Genomic DNA, 6,812 nt, shown 5'->3' on the forward strand with positions numbered 1-6,812 from the left:
GCTGGGCTCTGGCGATCCTTCCGCCTCAGCCTTCCGAGTAGCCAGAACTACAGGCGCGTGCTACCATGCCCGGCTTGTTTTTTGATTTTTTGTGGAGATGAGGTCTCGTCAAGTTGTCCAGGTTGTTCTCGAGCCCATGGGTTCAGACAGTCCCCTAACCTTGGCCTCCCAAATGGCTGAAATTACAGGCTTGAGCTACCGCACCCGGCCGTGTATTTTTTCTTATTCAACTTTGTTTTTTTCCCAAGAATTACTAATTGTTTGCTTAGTTTTCTAGTACCTATCACTAATTATTTGCTAAGTTCTCCAAATGTAAAGAATTTCTTCGTACCATCAAACACACCAGGAAGTAGTTTCTTTCTACTATTTCTTGAAAACATCCTTCCTAGAGTCTACTGTTGCTAACACAACTCTGAACTGATTAACTGGGATTGCGGTACCACAAGCGTTCTAAGGCTTCCCTTCACTGTCACCCTGGTAATTTGACTAAAACATAGAAACTGGCAAATCTAAGTTGTCTCTGCTATCTGGCTGAGCGGTAGATCACAGAAGTGCAGGACAATGTAGAACATAAAGACGTTGTATTTCCTCTGGGTGTCCGAAGGCAGAGTAAGTATATGAGTGACATTGCTCTATACACAAATCGAGCAAATGCTTTTTTATGTGTTTCTATATTTATCATATAATTTGGTCCTTATTTTAACCTTTAGTCTCCTTTCACATTTTTTATTTTTATTTTTTATTGAGTTGGAGTCTCACTCTGTTACCCACGCTGGAGTGCCGTGGCACACTCACGGCCACCCCAACGTCGACCTGCTGGGTTCTGGCAATCCTTCCGCTTCAGCCTTCCAAATAGCCGGTAGGCACAGCTACCACGCCCAGCTAATTTTTGATTTATTGTAGAGACGAGGTCTCACCGACATGCTTGGGCTGATCTCAAACCCGTGGGCTCAGGCAATCCACTCACCTCGGCTTCCCAAAGTGCTGGGATTACAGGCTGAGCCACTGAGCCCGGCCCTCATTTCACATTTTGAGAAAATTGAGGTGCACTGCCTGGCATCCATTTTCCTTCTGAAATAATACATATGATCACAGTATTAGTGAAGAATACACTATTTTGCGAACATTTTTCAAGAATCCTAGGAAAGAAAGTACAGAAGAAATAAAAGACAGCGTCTTTCAATCCAGGAACTTAAAGTCCATCAGTGTTGGAAACGTGACGTGTGTGTGTGCAGCAGGGCAGAAGTCTGACTTGACTCAAAGCCTCCTACTGTGTCCGTTTCTGGAGTGCGGAGCTGACTCTGGGGATTTGGCAAGACCTACCCAACAGAGGTTCACTGACCAGAGGCTGAGGAGTCTCTTGTGATCAGGCCCGTCCTAAGAAAAAAATGGAGCCAGTCCCAAGCTTGAACCAGTGGTAAATCCTTGGATGCTGAAGAGAAGTAGAAAGTTGAGGTATAGTAAGAAACTGTGTTACTTCCAGAAATGCCTGAGGGTTTTTGTGGGGAACTGAGGTCAGGAGAGAGTAGGCTGTTATGAAAAGCAGGCTGTCCACAGAATGTGAAAAAATATTTACTAACTGTATATCTGACAAAGGCCTAACATCTAGGATCTATAAGGAACTCAAACACACCGAAAGGAAAAAAACATTTAAAAGTGGGCAAAAGACATGAATAGACACTTCTCAAAAGAAGATATACGGGCAGCCAACAGACACATAAAAAAGTGCTTAGCCTCACGCATCATCAGAGAAATGCAAATCAAAACCACATTGAGATACCACCTAACCCCAGTAAGAATGGCCATCATTAATAAAAAACAACAACAGATGCTAGCGAGGGTGCGGAGAAAAAGGAAAGCTTAGCTGGGCTTGGTGTCTCAGCCTGTAATCCCGTGCCTTGGGAGGCCGAGGTGAGTGGATTACCTGAGCCCGTGGGTTCGAGACCCGCCTGGGCAACTTGGCAAGACCTCATCTCTACAATAAATCAAAAAGTAGCTGGGCGTGGTAGTGCGCGCCTGTAGTTCCAGCTACCTGGAAGGCTGAAGCGGAAGGATTGCCGGAGTCCAGTGGGTTGAGGCTGTGGTGGCCAGGAGCGGCCACTGCACTCCAGTCTGGGTGACAGAGTGAGACTCCAACTTAAAAAAAAAAAAGGAAAGCTTTTACACTGCTGGTGGGAATGCAAACTAGTGTAACCTCTTTGGAAGACAGTGTGGTGATTTCTGAAAGAACTAGAAATTGACCTTCCATGTGACCCAGTGATCCCCCTATTGGGAATATACCCGGAGGAACTCAAGTCATTCTACAAAAAAGATACTTGTACATGCATATTTGTTGCAACTCTATTCACAATAGCAAAAATATGGACCCAACCATGCTGCCCATCGAAGCTGGACTGGATAAAAAAAAAAAGTGGTACGTATACACAATGGAATATTATGCAGCCATAAAGAAGGACAAACATATGGACTTCGCAGCAACTTGGATGGATTTAGAGTTGATCATATTCAGAGATCTCCCACAGAAACGAAGAACAGAGTACCCATATGTTCTCACTCATAAGCGGACTTTGAACAATTATCATGATACTATAAGAAAGGGATTGGCAGTAGTGGGAAACTGCCAGGGGAGGGGTGGGGTGGGATTGGCAGCTGAGGGAAACTGCCAGGGGAAGAAGGGGCACACCTCATCAACAAGGGTACCTGCATAACGAACATTTATATACCTAACCCTGAATTGTACCCCACATCTTTAAAATAAAAAATAAAATAAAATAAAGAAAAGTAGGCTGTTGGCTGGGCACGGTGACTCAGCATGTAATCCCAGTACTTTGGGAGGTTGAGGTGAGAGGATTGCTTGAGCCTGGTGGTTCGAGACCAGCCTGGGCAACTTAGTGAGACCTTGTCTCTACAATAAGTCACACACACACACACACACACAACTAATTGGGCATGGTGGCGTGTGTCTGTAGTTCCAGCTACTTGTAAGACTGAGGTGGAAAGATTGCCTGAACCCAGCAGGTTGAGGCTGCAGTGGCCGTGAGCATGCCACTGTACTCCAGCCTGGGCAACGAGAGTGAGACTCCAACGTAAAAAAAAAAAAAAAAAAAAAAAAAAGAAAGAAAGAAAAGTAGTCTGTTACTCCTGATGTGCCTCATTTTTTTTTTTTTTTTTTTGAGTCAAAGTCTCACTCTGTCGCCCAGGCTGGAGTGTGGTGGCATGCTTACAGCCACTGCAACCTCGACCTACTGAGCTCAAGCGATTCTTCCACTTCAGCCTTCCAAGTAGCTGGAACTATAGGCACACGCCACCACGCCTGGCCAATTTTTTGATTTATTGTAAAGACAAGGTCTCATCAAGTTTCCCAGGCTGGTCTTGAACCCCTGAGCTCTGGCAATCCTCTTCCCTCTGCCTCCCAAAGTGCTGGGTTTGCAAGCGTGAGCCACCATGCCTGGCATCTTTATATACAAGCCAGTAAAGTCTAGGGTACTCAGTTTATAAATTAAAAATTCCCCCTTTTTTGAGTTGTAGTCCCACTCTGTCACCCAGGCTGAAGGGCAGTGGCACGCTCCCAGCCATCCCAGCCTCGACCTGCTTGGCTCCTGTGATCCTTCTGCCTCAGCCTTCCAAGTAAGTGGAATAACAGGCAGGTGTGTGCTACCATGCCTGGCTTGTTTTTGATTTATTGTAGAGATGAGGTCTCGCCAAGTTGCCCAGGCTGGTCTCAAACCCGTGGGCTCAGGCAATCCTCTCGCCTTGGCCTCCCAAAGTGCTGGGATTACAGGTTGAGCCACTGAGCCCAGTCTAAAATTCCCTTTGACACTCACACAGACACTGGAGGGCAATGTGCATTGTTCTCCCTTCCTCTTTCTTTTATAGAGCCCTAAGTTTATTTAGATTGTAACATATGTGGGAAAAGGTGGACCCTTTCCCCTGCCCCATGGAATAAATCATGCTTGTTCTAAGCCAGGCATGATAATTCTATTTCCCTGTGCTTATGGTTGGTTTAGGGTAGCGTGTGATCCATGACTTTGCCCTATGATAAATGGTAGGAAGGGTACCCCCCTTCTGCTTTGAATGAGGTTGTAGGAGCAGGTGATGCTTGTCACCGTGGAAACCTTTTTTTGCAATTATTTGGCAACAGGTTTAAGAGAAAAGCTACTGCAGATGGCAGAGTGGGCAGAGAGCACCTGGGTCTTTCATGACATCTCTGAGTGCCGCACCTGCTCTGGGACCATCTGAATGCCACCTGGATTCTGTTCTCACAGCTGAGGCAGGATGGGACAGGAGTGGGAGATGGGACAATGGGTGCTAGCAGTTTGGAAGAGATCCACGGAGGATCAGTTGGTTCACAAAACATCCGCTCCACTTTTACCAGTGAAAGATCCACTTGGGTTCCTAGGGCTCTAGTCCTAACTTATCTAAATGCCCCCATCACTGCAATGGTTTGCAAGGAGTCTGGATCCTGCGGGTGGTCAGATGGTCGATGGTTCCTCCTGACCCTTTCAGCCCAACCCTTGTGAAGTAGGTATTGTTATCCCATCTTATGCATAAGAGATGGCGGCTTAGAAAGATTGACTTGTCCAAGGTCAACAGCAGAGCTGGGAATCAAATCTGGGTTCTCTGCTACTGAGACCTGGGCTCTGCTCACTGCTCCCCAACTCACAGTTGCTTTCAAGACCAAACCTCATGACTCCCTCCAGACTCCATCCTTCCTCCTTATGTTTCCTGAAACAGTAATTGCCTGCTAATAATATTTAATAATAATAAGTTGCCACTCCCATAGACCCAGTTCAAATTCTAGTGTGAGTTCTGAACCGGGTGGTGGGTAGAGTCAGGAAAACTCAATGCATTGCACATGCACTTTGTGGAGAGGGAAGGGTGGTTTGTGGAGAGGAGATGCTCCACCAGTGCGGGACACCAGGGACATCAGTGAACTGCAACACAGAAGGCGATGGTCACAGCCTTGTGCTGGAGACTCTTCCTACTTGGGTGATTTGGTGATTTGGAGGTTTCCTGAGGGAGGCTGGGCTCTGGAAAGGGGAACCAAGGATTCTGGGCACAGAAAATGCTGGAGCAGAGCCCAGGGCCTGCAGCTGCAGGGTGTTTAGGAACCACTCACAGCAACTAGCTGGATGCCCGCCTTCTCTCCCTCTGCCAACTCTCTGTTCACTTCTGTAGATAATGCCCTGAAAATCCCCACAGGCCCTCAGGCCGCCTGGACTCGTGCCCCAGGATCTCAGTATAACTGCCCAACAGGCCTTCCTTTTTCTCCACTCTCCTGGGCATGGAGTCCCTGAGCAAGGTCCTTATCCCCACATCTGCCAGCAGGGCTCCCTGCCTTGGTACCACCCCACTGCCCCAGGAAGCCGCGAGGAAGTGCTGTTGGTTGAGCTGCCTGACCTCTCTGGTCTTCCGGCTTATCATCTGTGTGGCAGCAGAAGTTGATGCCAAGTGCTATGGGAACATGGCTGGTGAAGCAGGTGATATCAGAACTCAGACAACCAGGGCATGGAATGTGGCTCAAGAATATATATATATATATATATACTTATTTTTCTTGAGTTGGAGTCTCACTCTGTCACCCAGGCTGGAGTGCAGTGGCACACTCATGGCCACTGCAGCCTCGACCTGCTGGGCTCAGGCGATCCTTCTGCCTTGGCTTTCCAAGTAGATGGAACTACAGGCGCGTGCTACCATGCCCAGTTAAAAAATATACTAACATACAAATCAAGTCTTTCCACTATGGATGTAACGAAACCTCATGGAAAATATAGAGGGAAAAAAAAAACAACCCTGTAATAATTTCACCCAGGTAGGACAACTATTGTGAGTGCTTTGGACATTTTCCTGTCCTCGTTGTTGTGAAGTATAATAGATGTTACTGTTCATGCCTGTTGGAGGCTGAGGGGTTGTTATTATTACAGCTATGCTGTGAGAAAATTAATATACCATACAATGCATTCATTTCAAATGTACGATTCAGGGGCTTTTTAGTATATTCACAGAACTATGTGACCATCACCACATTGAAAGTGTTTTCATCACCCCCAAAAGAAGTCCTGTACCCTCTAGCAGTCACCCCATGGTTGGTTTTTTGCCTAACATTATTTTTACATGCAGCTTTTCCGGTTGCTGGACAATCTCCTTAGCCATTGTCTTTGGTGACTGCAGCCAAGACTTTAGGGTGGGGGAATGGTACAGCCAGATGTGTCCTAGATGGGTGGTGTGGGTGAGGGCTGCAGAAGCTCCATGAAGCAGTGAGGACAGAGAGGGAGAGGCAGATAGAGGGAGGGATGGCAGGAGCAGGCGGTGCGGAGGGACCCGAGCATGACTTAGGGTCGAAAGGAAGCAAAGCTCTGGAAGCCGGGCCAGCAGCACCGCTGAGCATTTGACGCGGAGGGGTGGAAGCTGGGGTGTTGACAAACGGCCTGGGGTGAGGGAAGCGGGGCCAGTAGCTAGGTCCCAGGAAGAGGCAGCAGCACAAGTCTGGGGAGAATTCGAGACGAGTTTGGCTTTGGACTTGGTGGACTTCCCTCTCTCCCGGCGAGTCCTGCATCCGGCAGTGGGATGCTGGGATCGGACACTCAGGAGGCCGCTGGGCTGCCGCCAGAGGTTTGGGAGTTAAGGGCGTGAGGGCCACGTGGGGGGCCTCGGGAGGCAGCGCCAATCCACGGTGAGTCTGAAGGAGAAAAAGACGGGCCGGGGAACACTGCGGTCGTAGGGAGGTGGACGGGGACGCGAAGGACCAGAGAAACGTCCTGAAGCAGAAGGCGGAAAGGGCGCCGCCCGGGCGCGGTTGGAGTAGCCAGGGG

Source organism: Carlito syrichta, unplaced genomic scaffold, assembly GCF_000164805.1.
Source record: "Carlito syrichta isolate Samal-C Ts95f unplaced genomic scaffold, Tarsius_syrichta-2.0.1 Scaffold305756, whole genome shotgun sequence".
NCBI lineage: Eukaryota > Metazoa > Chordata > Mammalia > Primates > Tarsiidae > Carlito > Carlito syrichta.